We start from the raw sequence: 14722 nt of genomic DNA on the forward strand, positions 1-14722 counted from the left end.
GGGAGGAAAGTGATTCATCAGAAAGCTGCTCAGTATGCTGTGGGAGTGCGTAAACACCTCCCTTGACCACAGAGGCAGTATTATCAAAATATCTAAAAACATCAATAATACAGATGTACTCAATAAAGAAAAAACACATTTGGGGAATGATTAGACTGACATACTTAGTTGATGCTCAAAGAGCAAACATCCAATACTTAAGTGCAATGGGGCACAGTGTGTGTTAGTAGCATATTTTGTGGTAAACCCTTCTGAATGTTTTTTAAGAGACTTTATGTTGAATGGTAGACTTTGATTTCTTTTCAGAAAAAAAAAAAAAAAAAATTACTCTTCCAACAAAGTTTAAGTGGGCATACCTTCAAGGTATTTTTTTAATTCCATATTCATCTGAATATACATTGAATGTACCTGAAAATCCCTGGACTGAACATAGTGGAGACTGAAGTCTTTCTGTTTCTGTTCTGATTTTTTTTTTTTTTTTTTGCCAAAGCTGGATTCCCAAACCTGCATTTGGGTTGCTGATAAGAGTTAGCTCACAGTTACACGTTATGTATTTGAATGTAGCAGTTCCTACTCATCTGAATTTGTGTTGATCTTGGTGAACAACGGCAGGTGAGCTAGAGCTGTTATTGTATGGGTGTTGTTTTCTAGGAAAGCAGCGGACATTGATAATGCTGAGGACAAGCCTCCTCTGGAGTAACTACCTACTCTGCTGCCTGCCCATCCTCATTTGTGGGAAGCTAATTTATAGGCTTGTACTCTGGTAGATTTAAAAATGTTTGTTCAGAGAAAGATTGTTATTATCCTATACAAATATTAAAATGGATATGAGCATATAGAATAAATATTCCCTTTTCTTAGCCTGAAGGTATGACTGGAAAAAAATGCAGCCCTTGTGCTTGGGGTATGCAGAATCAGTGCAAAGGTAACTGAGGTAAGACCAACTCCAAAGAGGCAGGAGGAGCATGGTTGAAGCCTACATATGGTTTCATGCTCAGTTTATCTTCCTGACGAAGGATTATATTGTATTCTTTCAAAGCCACACCATTCTGTAGTACCTGGGGCTATGCCTGTGTAAGGCCCATGTTCCAATGCACTTTTATGTGCATTAGTGGCAAACTAATCTTGTGCAGAAACTCAGTCGTTTCTGGGAGAGTTGGTATGAATGCACATTATTAAAATTCAGTACTTCAGCTGTTTTCACACTGTGTGGGATGAACAGAGGAGAATACATAGTACAAATTAAAATGGTAAGAGCTTAGCCATTCTTATCCACAACCAAAACCTAAGGATAATGACCTGAATGGAGGAGAGGTCTGAATATGTGTGCATGGTACTGTTTGCTTATACCGGAAGAAAAGAATCAGTATTAATGCAGCTGTATTATATGAATCTCACTGAGACACTGCCTATGGATGATGCTTAATATCATGTTTGTTTTTTTTTTTTCAAATTGTTCAAATGCACGTGATATTTACCTACCCTGCTTTCCAAACAACAGGCTGTCACTAATTTAGTGTATGAAGCCTTTCCTAAGTGAAGTGATATAAGTATACTAGACTGTGAATTTTTTTAGCAACTCTCTTCTGACACCACTCACAGATAGTATTAAGTCACTGTAAATATGCATTTCTGTGAAGTAGTTCTTTCCACTTTGAAAATTTCAGGCATGGAAGTTACTGTATATATGCAACTGGGAAACAGTGCAGAGCAACCTACTAGTTTACTGCAAACTCACTCCCCTATCTCACTGCTTCTCTGTGCAGACTCTGAGCAATAGGATACAGGCAATCAATACAACGAAGTATCTGTGGCTTAATGACTCACTGTTTATTGCCACGATCATGCACACACCAGCTGTGAATCAAAACATTTTCACCTTGATTTCAAAGAGGGAGATTGAAGCAATTAGATTGTAAGCAACCTGCTCAATTATTAAATCATTGGCTAAACTACATCTGGTTGTACACCCACAACCTAGCATACACACTCCTAATTTATTACTTAGGAAAACTTACTCCTGAGTGCCTCCTTGACAGGCTACATCTATACCAGAAATTTTTTAGTTCTTGTTCTCCAGACCACTGCAGGACAGTCAGATTTTGGTCATTCTTACTATTATGAGTAAGACCAAACAGCACAGGGGTGAACATCCAGAGACCTGCCTACACAACACTTTCCATTGCTCCAACAAGTGGTGATGTTGCAACAATGTTGGGTATGGATATGATGTTAGCAGGGGCAGTAAAAGCTCAAGTAAGAATCAAGAATTTAGTGAAATCAGAAATTTAGTTGAACTAGAGTGAGTCTAGCCTTAAATAGTCATTCAAAGAAGACGAAGTGCCTCGAGCGTTACCCCAGCGCTCCACAAACCTGGCCACAAGCACAATCTTTGCACTCAGAGAGAAAATGGCTGGTTGGGGAAAGTGAAGTCCTGGTTTCTGCAAAGGCTTGACAACAGTCAGGTCAAAACCCACTGATTTTCAAAAAAAACACATGGTGTTCTCAGGACACATGGTGCCAAAATACAGTATTTTACACATATTTAGGCTTTTCAACCTCAGTCAAGCACTAGTTAAAAGCAAACAACATTAAAATTTCAGGGCATTGTCTTTCCCAGGCTGACCAGAGGTAAAACATTAACACCAGTTTGGTCAGCTGGCCATCTCAGAGAGTCACTTAAGATGAAAAAGAAATAGCAAAACCAAACAACAGTTATCAGCTTCTTGTTTTGCCTTATCTGTGGCTGGAAGTGAAAGGAGCATTGAGATGAAAGGATATTTATTTAATTATTTATTTAAAAGCAGAAGGACTTTGTCACCAGATGCTCTGTACTGCCCCTGTGTTGACCTTTGTCTTCCCTGGCTTGGAATTGCTTATCCTCATATGGAGGAAAGTCAATTTTCCTATTTTCCTGTTTCAATATATAATCTGTATGTATCTTTTCCACAGAGACACAGGAGTCAGAAGTATTAAGAAACCATTCAAACACGAAAATTTGCTTAGAAAAGCATAGTATTTGCAGAATCATAAAGTACTCAGGTTCACATGCATTAAATAAGAAGTTCCGTTTCTTATTAATTTGACCAATTTGAACCTGACAGCAACTCTTTGACTGTTGTGGTGAGGTATTGCTCTTTTCCAGAGCGCAGCAGTCATTACCTAATCATGTGTGGAATCGTGGCTGCATCCGCCTTCCCATGCCAACTGTAAAGCCTGTCATTAGAAGCAGCAGCATGTAGCTGGGGTTTCCACTAGACCCATATAAAGGGGCAAAAAGCAGCAAGCTCCTGGGAAAAACAGAAAATTTGGCAGGCTTGCCTGAGATAATTGTTGTTTTCATGGTTTTTCTGGTCTAGCTTGAAGCAGGAAGAAACAGAAACACCACAAAAAAAAGTGCATAGCTGCTCTATTTCTGACCTAGTTTCATAATCTCAGTTTGGATAGGTTTCAAAGAAACACTGTATCACAACAGCACCTCAGACACATTTAAGGCTCACCCAGCAGACCAATTCCTGTGTAATTCAGACTAGCTGCTGAAAGGCCAGCTCTGGAGCGATTTTGGAGCTCTCTGTTCCCAATGAAAACATCATTCAGGAACATTGTGTAGAGCTAAAGTTTGTGTTTACCTGAAAAAGAACCCTGAATACCGTAGCATCCTTTCTATTTGCATTCCACATAAATATTAGTTAGGATTTCTGTATGAATATCTTCAAAGCACTTTTTAAGCATTAGCTGATTTTCTCTTTTAACACATATCGTTAAAAAAATTCTGGCACGTTATCCAGCCTGCCTGTTACCTGCAAGAATTAGGTTGTACATCGACAGGCTGGAAAAAAAAAAAAAAAAAAAAAAAAAGGATTTACCTTTCTAAAAGAGTGCACTTTTGTCATGCACAGGGAACCCATGTGTGATATGCCCGTGAGAAATCTTCAGCAAAAATAGGTCTCTACAGTGGTGCTGTTGACTTACAAAATAAGGCTGCAGTCCAGCAAGCAGTGGGACTGATGTCTGTACTGCACAAGATAGAGCTCCTTGTTTGCACAATATTATGGTTGTGCTTGTCTGTTTGCAGAATCAAGGCCCAAAAACAATTGCTAAAGAATGAGATTTTTAGCATGAATGGGAAATCAGTAGCTCTTAAAACAGGTTTGAAATAAAAGCCTCATGATCTCACTTCATTTTCCTGGCTTGACATTTATTAAAGCATAATAAATATTTACAGGGATAAGGGAAAGGGTGAGCACTTTGACTTTCCCACTTAGACTTTTATGACAAATATTTAATTGGATGAAAATTCTGCCTCATTCACAATATTAAAAATAACTCAACAAATTCAGAGTTGTCTTTCTTTTTAGAAATTAGGACAAGTAGCCAAGTCCCATAACCACTATGAAGGGCAAGTATATTGTTCTTAAAAAATCCCTAAGACTTTTTAAAAAACCCTAAGTTCTTAAAAACTGCCTTCTGCTTGTGCTGGGAAGTGACATTGCCCACACCTGTTGGGCAGAGCAAAGGTGTCACTGCAGCAGGGTCAGACCCATGTGTGGTAACTGGAGACCACGCTAGCCAGCTGTGAAGGGCAATGGGGTGCTGATACCCAGATCCAGCATCAGAGCTGTCCATTACTTTGGGCAGATTTCTCAATAGTCACAGGGTCAGGGGCTCTAGCAGCGATACCCTTGCTCAATGTCCGAGTTCAGGCATTCAAGGAACGTGTTACTTGGGTTTGGCACCTTGTAACAGTGGCAGGTGCCTTGGGAAGCAGCCTTGCCGAAGGATAGCTCCCCGCCTCTTCCTTCTCACATTGGGGATGCTAACGCTTGCTAACAGTTCACATGGTCTTAACTAGCAAAGTTGTTTGGTTAGTGGCTGAGGTGTGTTTGTAGGTATTCCCCGTGACGTTGCCTTCACGGTTGTCACCTAACAGTAGATGGTTTTGTTCTAACTGTATGGGAACTGGGTATCTGATATTTTAAGCCAGCATGTGCTGTGCTTGCTGCCTCCTTCAGAGAGCTAAAGCAGTGCTCTTAACTTTCCTGCCAATGAAGGCATGCAGCTTGTGAAATTATCTTCGCTAGCCATAAAACGTCATTGCTCCCTCTTGCAAATGAACAAAAAACCACAAAATACTTCTTGAAAATAAACAGCAGGGAACAAAAAGCCATTTGGTATCAAACCATGGCAAGAACCGCTGGTCAGACATTCCTCTCCATGAGTTCACAATGTGGGGCTGGAGCTGTAGAGCTCGAATGGTAGAAATATTAAACTGCCAGCTCAATCTGTACTTGGCGATGGAGCAGAATAGCCAGTTGATGGCAAGGAAGGGTTGCAGTCTTTCCCCTAGCTTTGAAGAAAGACCACAGGGTACATGCCTTGAGTAAAGGCTTTTCCAAATTAGCAGAATTTGGCCTTCTATGAGAAATCAGTGGGATATGCTGTGTGATGCTGCTGACTGAATCTTTCTAGGAAAGTTAAAAGAAAGGAGCTCACAGGAAAAGAGCTACAGGTAAAAGAGAGAGACTTTCCTTCTAATGTCAACCATGTGGTTTTCCTGTGGAGTGCTGTGCAGAATTTCCACTTTTAGGATAATGGTTGTGAAAACATGGCTCCTTTATAGTCTGGTTTTTCAGTTTTGGCTGAGAACTCCTCAGCTGTGATTAAGCTTTACACTTTGGAAGTGCATTTTTTAACTTTCTGTTCAGTAAATTGCAGCTTGCTGATTTTCACGTTTGCTTTTGAGCTCTCTTTTAGATTGTTGAAGTCCTGATGGCAGTGATGCCTTTAGGTCTTGTCCATATACATTGCTACGCACTATGGCTTTCCCCATACTCTGCTTCACGTGGACACATGCTCGTATCTCCTGTGACTGTGGCCTCATAGTCTTTCTTGCATCAGTCATGAAACTCTTGTACTGAATTTATACTGGAAAAAGCCTGTCTCCTGACCGCATGCACAAGTTTTAACGTGCTGGCACTCTGCATCAAGAAGCCCACATTGTGTTACAGTGTTATAGCTGGAAAATAATGATATATCCCATATACTCAACCTTTGAATGCTATATTTGTGAGGGATTTGGAGATGTAAGATTACATCTTCTAAATCAGTCTGTGCTACCTGATTGATCTTCAAACGTGTGGGAAAAGTTAGCTTAATAAAGAACCCGCCAAGTACGGACTTTTTTTTTGTTTACTTATGTTGAGTTCCCTGTCCTATACAGCAGGGGAAATAGGACCTGACTTATAAATCCATTTCCTATTCCCAAAAGCTTTCTTGAATCCTCTGAAGTTGTTAGCTCTAAGCAAGACTTCTTGGAAAGTTTCATCCTACTCAGATCTTTTGAAAATTATGTTTGCTGGTTTAAACACTTTCCAAATGCCTATATAGAGTTCGACAGTCTCTTAATGTGAGCTGTGCTCAAAAATGTCTATTGTGCCATTTGAAAAATCGTAACTAGTTCTAAAAACAGTCTCAATTTTAAAAAAGGTGTTTTGGCAACTTGATAACTAGTAATTCATGTGACTCAGAAGAAGTAGAGAGTAAAAGAGAGAAAACCAATGGATAGCTCATATATCTTCAGCTACACACTTACAAAATGAAGGGCCTGGAACTGATAATAATGATATAGCCATTTGCCATAGGTAGTGTGAGCATTTTTGTGGCCTTTCGCTTGCTTTTTTTTTACATTACCAACTATTTGACTCAATTGCTCAGAAATGTGGTTCCAAGTGAGTTTTGAACTCTTCTAATGAGTCTGTGAGGCTCCCAGTACCCTAATGAAGTAGAATAATTTCATTGTACTTCTAGAGATACAGGTGAAAACTAGAGGTTCTTACCACATCACCGTACTGTGCTCTTCTTGCCACCCCCTGGCCTCCCAGTCTGTCCAGTTTTAAAACCATGTTTTCCTTCTTTGCATATACACTGTAGTTAAGGCTATTTAAATAGAGCCAGTGCTATCTAGTGGAATTACCTTTCTCTCTGAGTCTTGATGTAACATGGTGCGTATTGGAAAGGGGAAAATATTAGGGAGCAGATCACGTTTTTTTGTGGGGTTGGACTCAGCCCTTTATAACAGTTCAGCTTTCAGGCTTTAACAGCCGTGAAACAAAGCAGCTTTCCTGAAAGAGGGTGGGTAGGTCTGTGGCCTGCTTCCATGTAAGTGGACCTGCATAGAGAGGTAGCAGCTTTCTTTGAAAGAATCACAGACTGGCGATGGCTTCTCTCCTGCTCTCTTTGAATCCTTATACAACTCTGATGAGTTGTAGGACATTGTCTAAAGTGTGCAATAATTTCAGCAGCACTAGTTACAGCTGGGTTTTGGTTTTGTTTTGGTTTTTTGTTTGTTTTTTTTTTTTTCAAAATATCTCTGTCCTCAACAAGCTGAGTTCTTCTGAAAGCGCTGAACTGTGTTCTTGATGCATGGAGGAGTACAGATCTGTTCAGGCAAGCAGCAGCCTTTCTGTTTCATTTAATACAGGCCTGATGTTTTGGTCATAATTGAACCACTAACTAAAATCAATGATAGCCTCCTGCCTTCTCATCTGTTTGTTTGCTCCAAGTGGGAAGCAGATTCTGACCTGAAAATACTCTTTTTTGTGTTTCAGTTTGACAGTGCTCTTTCAGCTAGGTACTGATGAGTCATGATGACTTACACTAGGCCGCTGTAAGTGCTTTCATACTCTCATTTCTCCTCCTTAACTCCCCTCTGCTTAAAATCCTCAGCAAATGTCATTAATGCAGTATTCTGCCTCCTTCTTAGCTCATTAGGTAGCACTGATCCTCTGGGAAGAGGGAAGGCTGTAACAGCTGACTAATTAGCCTGAAAGTGCATGGAAAGGATAGCTGGGAACACCCAGATTGCTCACAAAATTACAGGTTGCAGATCACCGGGTGGAAAAGGAAGAAGACAATATGAACAAGCCCGGGGTGAAGCCAGCAGCATCACTTTGCTGTTCTCCCCCACAGTCCCTTAGTCATGTTCTGGGGCAGTGGTGTGACAAAGATATCCCTCCTTCAACTCCTCTTCTTGTCCTCCCTTGGGAAAAAATTAACCACACTGTGCTCTTACCAACTTCAGCTGAATGCCTGAGCATCCCTACCTTTTTAATCAGTGGAAAAGAGCAAAGATATTGTGAGAAGCGATAGATCTGGTCTGAACATATCTACTGCAATCTGTGGAGAAAGCAGAAAAACGAGGAGAAGAGTCTTCAGTTTTGCTCAAAATGATATTTATGTTGTAAGTCTTTATGGAGCTGTAGCAAGTTGGTAGTAGCACTGAGCAATTGGGAGACTTTTCTGTGAGAAAAATACAGCTGAAGCCCTGCCTGAATGGTTAGGTTACAGACTGGGGACGTGGGAAGTGGGTGCTCTGCCTATTTTCAGAGGTAAAACTGCTGAGCACCAAACTCTCATAGATTTGAGGCCAGTACTTTGTACGTAATCACTCTTTCTCCCTGATAAAAATCACAACGTGATTTGTTACATGTATTTTCACAAGGCGGGGTGGGGGCAACAAATGTTTGTGAATTTTTGCTACGAGACATTTTGGCTGGCTTAATTGTGGGAAGCTTCTGTGCACCATTTCTGCTATGTTTAGGCAACACATTGGCTGCTTGTATATGTATATTTGTGTGTGACTGCAATATATTTGTGTATCGACAATGCTTGAGGGTTTCAGCAGTATATCCTGCTGTTTATTTTGGCCTCCACGGAGATGGCATGATAAAGTTGTGTTTTGGTATATATGCATTTGTTCAGTTCAGCTCAAAGCTGAAGGTAGATTGGAAGCACAGATTACTATACTGCTGACGTCATGTGCACACCATGACTTCAGGCTCCTAGAATGATCAGGTTTCTTTCCAAAGAGGTGTAGGTTTCCTGGGGAGAACTGACATTTTGACTATACTTGGGGGAGGGGGGGAGCGGGGAATGAGGGAATGAGCAACCTTTAGGATACAGTGGGACTGTTAAAAAGACATAAATGCCTTGAGTCCCATTTTGCTTGCATTCTGGTGCTGGGAAATCATTTGTTTGTACTCTCAAGGCCTGCCTACAAGTGCAAGATATTCTTAGAAGTGCTGAATTTCCCCTGTGTCACCAGGCAGCAGGGTATTTTGGGGTTTTAGAGTTTTAGAATCAATACAAAATATCAGTAAAAGTACACATTCAACAGGTTTCAGTAGTTCCTTCACTTAAAATACAAGAAGTCATTGCTTTCCACCCAGCCCATCTCCCCAGTGCTTTCTGAAATAATCCACTTCTCTGTTTTTAGTATTTAGAGTCCATTGGTGAACCTTTTTACCCAACCCAAAAATACGTAGAGCCCACTCATAGGAACAGAGTGGCAAGCAGTCCTTCTCCCTACGTTTGTAACCTTGGCAGTACAGGGAAAGTTCTTGTTTTACCTCCTACTTTCATTATCTTCGAACAATTTTAGTGTGGTAGCTTCTTTCTTTCTTTCTTCCTTTCTTTACTTCTTTCTTTCTTTCTTGAGTTCTTGAATTCTTCTGAACTCCTTCACACAACTCAACCTGATGTTTTGCATGATGAACAGTTCAGTATTTTATTATATTGTTAAAATTTCACTGGTTCAACACAGCATTTTTTTCTGTTTTGACTAACGTATGCAATTTCTGATTATGCATTGTCAATTTATTATACTGACTTCGGATTGTTCAACTTTAGTAGAAAAAAGCTTTATTCACTGCTTCCAATAGGAAGAGAAACAGGTGAAACTAGTGTAAAAATGATCTTGCAGGTGGAAAATAGAGCAATTATCCTAACTCCTGTTAACTTTATGTGGAAGTAGAATAACCCTCATAACCCTGATGCTATGAAGTAACTGTGCCGAGTATTTTAGCCCAGGAGGAGAAGTTCACAGGGACTGGAATTTTCTGAAAATTCAGAGAATGCTCTTGAATTTGCATTAGACACAAAAACGGAGGTAGTGGGCCAGCCCAAAGGTCAAGTTAGACAAGCACTAGTCTCTGAGAGCTGTGAAAGGTGCTTGTGTGTGCGTGTGTGTGTGTGTGCATGTAAAATTGTGCTGGCTTCATTGCAGCATGAAGTTTCCTCTTTGCTTTTGAGCGTTTTCACTTCCTTTTGTGAAACACCTGGCCACCATTATTTATTTTCAGATTTCATAGAGTAAGCAAGGGGAAAAGTGCTGTTATTGAAGTGATGATCTGTGGACGCAGGATTTCTTGTGGCACTTCCCTTGTTCCCAGGACCCTGGAAGGAGAAGGAGAGGGTGCTATTTGGAGACAGTGCTGGTGACTGAAGGAGGTGCTCAGACACCCTTTCTTATGCATGCTAGTACTAAAGAAACACAGTGATTAAAAAATGTTAGTTTCTTGTTTTTCTCAGTGTATATTTATTGAGCAGTGGAGCAGTGTCTCTTCTGTTCCCTAAACAAATGATGGAATGTATTTTGCAAAGGTCAGGAAAATAAAGATTGTAATTTATATGTACTTTGAGTTTAAACAGGATCTCTTCCCCCTTTTTGAGTGTTTATACACAAAACCTCTTGCTAATATAACTAATTGAAAAAATAATCTTTTATAATTTTTCTCCCTGCTTTTTAGAAAGGCAGTCAGTCTCACAAAATCAATTAACTCCTTAGAAATGTTGCTCTGTAGTGCCACCTGCTTTCTTCATCACTCTAACTAAACATAGATATAGATTTTCACTACATATATGTTGATATATACAAATATTTTTTATTATTAGATAAAAATCTTAGCATGAAACATCTCAATTAATGTAAACACACTGAGCCTATCTGTGCATTCCCAGCCATGCGCTGTGTTCTTAACATCTGCTAGGCTCTATTTAAGTTATTATTGTCCATATGGTATGACCATGAAAGAATGACAGATCAGTGATGTAACTGCTTGCAATAGCTGCTGATGCTTGCAAACTGTTCACTCAATGAAAGCAAGAGATAAGTGATTATTCAGAATCATGTTACCGAGAACAAATCTCCTCACTGAGCACTAGGTTAATTAATTTTCTAGTGTATTAATTACGTAGCTTTGCCTGTGGTGCTCTGCTGCAACTCAGTGCCAGCTGTCTCACAGAAGTTGTAGGTAAGAAGAACTTAGCAGGGGAAGAAGCTAATTCTAAAAAAGTATAAAAATCTGCTTTTTGACATGGGGAGATGCTGCAGTTACAAACCTCTGATGCCAAACTGTTGAATAAAGCTGTGCTAGGACTGCAGCTCTTGAGTACATGAGAGTAGAGGAGATGTTATATTAATTTCTAATGTCCTGGGACCTGTACAAGTCATGTCAGTATAGACACCATCTTTCCTTTTAGCTCTTGGTCTTGAAAGTATTTACAGAATTTACTTGGATAATAACTTACTATTCAAATAAAGTATTTTCCTTTAAGCGTATTCCTTTCTAAGTTCAGTGATGTGTCTTCCTCTCTTTTGTAATTATTAGATCTGGTCAGGAATTTTTTGAAGCAAAATTCGTGAAACTCAACATCAGTCTGTCAAAACCCTTTCTTTATTTTGGGAAAGGGTTATGACAGTTTTAACAGAACAAATCTCTCAAGTGGCATGAGAAATTTCTGGTCAAAATCAAAGAGAATGAGAGATCTCCTTTACCTTGGCACTGTCAGACTGCTAGAAAAAATGTATTTGCCCAGGGCCTGTGGTTTCAGCTAGGCAGCGTAGCCATCTGCACAAAGGTCTTCTCTGTACCTGTTCCTACCCGTGAGAGGATTGGATATTTTGAGCTTGGTTACTTTTGCTTTCCAGAAGGTTTGGACTTCATCCAAATGAAGAATAGCAACATTAGCGGGGGAAAAAAAAAAAAAAAAAAAAACACAAACAAAAACCCGAACCCTTCAGATTTTTCAAAATAGATAAACAACTTAAATTCCACTTCTACCTGGAAATGCAGAAGTAGGAAAAGTATGTGGATTACCTCCTTGAAAACATTTCTCAACTATATGCCTTTGATATGACCTCAGTTCATCTCTTTTCCAGCTAAATCATCCTGAGCATCTCAGTCTTTTTTTGTACCTTTGAAACTTTTGCTCTTGTTACACTTCTAATGGACTGAACAAAACTTTAGTTCAGGGGAAATTTTGATGCACTGATTAAATATAATGAAACTATAATCCACTTTCTCTTTTGTTTTGTTTCTTTTTTTTCTTTTTAACCATCTTTTTAACAATCTCTCTATTGCACTGTCCACAGAAAGGGAAGATTTTTTTTTTCCTGAATCATTACAAATAGCTTAGGACTCAGTAATCTGAGCAAAGCATTTCCTCCAATGTACATTAATTCACATTCATCAGTGTTAAATATCATCTGCTGTCGTGTTGTCTGTATATCTAACTTTGATGCAACCTTCTGAAGTTCTGGCCAACTTTCTGTAATTCTGTTTAAACAAAATAACTTCTATATTGGTAAACTCTGACACTTCCCACTCCTTTTTCTATCTATTGATGGATCCCACCAATATGAAAAGCTTCTCAGCACTAACCTGTTGCAGTTTTACCACCCTGACTGTAGTGTATGTGTTCCTCTCATTGCTTTTTCTAAGGGGTATTCTAAAAATGAGCTTTTGGACAATCAGCTATCCTAAGCTGGATAACTGCTTATCAATATATTGACAAAAAATCACTTTGATCAGAGTCATACTGGTAGATTAAACTATGGGTGTTCATGCTGCTTTCATCACTTCTGAAGAGTATTTTGAAGTCCTTCCCTAAGGCCATTTACAAACCCATCTCAAGGAGCAGAGGTTGCCCACCAGGAAGTCTCTGTGTGTGCAGTCCTACCCACAGCCTCGGTGCCAGGCTAGAATGAAGGATCCAGCTGCACTCATGCATGGTGAAGGCCAGGGCTCTTGGGTGTCCCATGGGTGCAAGGAGACCCCCGAGCCTTGGGGACAGGGCTCAGCTTGGAGCTGCAGAGAGGGGCCTGCCAGTTGGTGGGAAAGGGAAAGGTGCCCTAGAAGGATGGTAGGCTCCCAGGTTGACCTCTGCCTGCCCTCCATGTCACTGTGCCCCAGAAGCCCCCATCGCTCCTGCCGCAGGGTTTGGCTTTCTGGAAGCCCGGAGGGGCTGCAGGTGCAGCAGGAGGACACTGGAAAGGTTTTGGCGAGCCAGGCAATCTGATGCAGCAGCATCTGATTGTGTTGGTCATACCAAGAGACAGCTTACAGTGGGTTTTCAGCATCCTCCGTGTCATCCTATTTTGTGTCCTTATTCTCCTGCAAAAATGCCTCCATGTGCTTGCTGGGAGGAGAGTAACCAAACAGCACGCAGCTCAGGCTGACACGGAACATGCAGCTGCAAGGAATGAGGCGGCTGGCTGAAGATGGGGCACCCAGGCTGCCAAAATCAGCTTTGGCCTGTGCCACCTTGTCTAGCAGTGGCAGCACCACCTTTCTTCTCTCCACCGGCAGCAGTCGCTGTCCCCAGCTCCAGCATCTTTGCCTTCCAGGGACCTTCGCCTGGCTGTCACAGCATCATGATGCTCTTGCCTTGGGCAAAGTGTTCTTTCTCAGATACTCTCCACGGCTGTCGGCCTGGCAACTTAGCCGCACCCATCAGAGGAGCTGTGAAAAGTAATCATAAAAGTTAACTTAGGTGTATTGAAGATGAGAAGTATAAATTTCAAACCAGCCTCCAGATTTACATGCAGCAGCATGTCTGGTAATGTGTCACTATGGAGCATTTACAAAGGGAAGGGGAAAAAAAAGGCCTAAATCTACATCCCGGAACTCACCGGAATATACTGGTTTGTTCTTCTGGCAACAGCAGAACAGGATGTGCAGGAAGTTGGGACAGAGTAATTCAAAAGGATCAGAGCATACAAGATATCACGTTGAAAAGATTTAACAGATTTACAAATCCAAAGCCCAGAGCAGTTCCACTTCTGGTGCTAAGAGGCTAGCTTTCCATTACAACAAAACAAATTGATCTGACCTACATGTAACAGTTAATTTAAATATAAAATATGGGGTCTTTGAAAAATTGCTTGTTTTTCCTCTCTCATAGTTCAAACCAACTGGAAATAACAGGTTCATTTATTGCATGTTTCTATCTCTTGTTAGGGATTGCTTCATGTTAAATATTTTATTAACCAGCAGAGCTAGCAAAATGCCTGCAGACAATTAGATAACAGATCTGTCTAATAGCATTAATAGTTCATTGTCTTTGTTCTTCCAAATGCTTTTTATAAATTGAAACAACCAATCCCCCAAACTTAAACTGAGGTATTATGTTTTGGGTAACAGGAAACAGAGATGAACATTCCCAAATTAGTTTATTTTTGTGTTGTTTTCGTTTTTCACAAACTCAAGGAGTTGTATTTTTGCAAGACCATGACATGCCCTACTTGAACATGTTTCGTCTTGAATCAGATATGCAAACATGCATGGAAAGCTTGTGTTTCAGCCAGCAATCACTTGCACAGTGGCCTATGGTAATTTTGCAAGTACTTAGCAATGACCTTAATTATTCCAATATTCTGGTTATTGTTTGGGACAGTAGCCAGTAAACAGTGCAAAGTGCTGAACAAAGGAGAACGGTTTTATTGCTTTTGAGGAGCCTGAATTAAAGGCTAATAGACACAGAAAGTTGAGGAATGCCTTCAAAAGCAAAACAATTTGCAGGAAACTGAACAAAGTCCTGTTCTTCCAAGGCCTGTTACAATCTGTGTAGTTACTCCTGCTGGTTGCTGGCTTGCAGAGCTGAT

Source organism: Platalea leucorodia, assembly GCF_965183815.1.
Source record: "Platalea leucorodia genome assembly, chromosome: Z".
NCBI classification, from domain to species: domain Eukaryota; kingdom Metazoa; phylum Chordata; class Aves; order Pelecaniformes; family Threskiornithidae; genus Platalea; species Platalea leucorodia.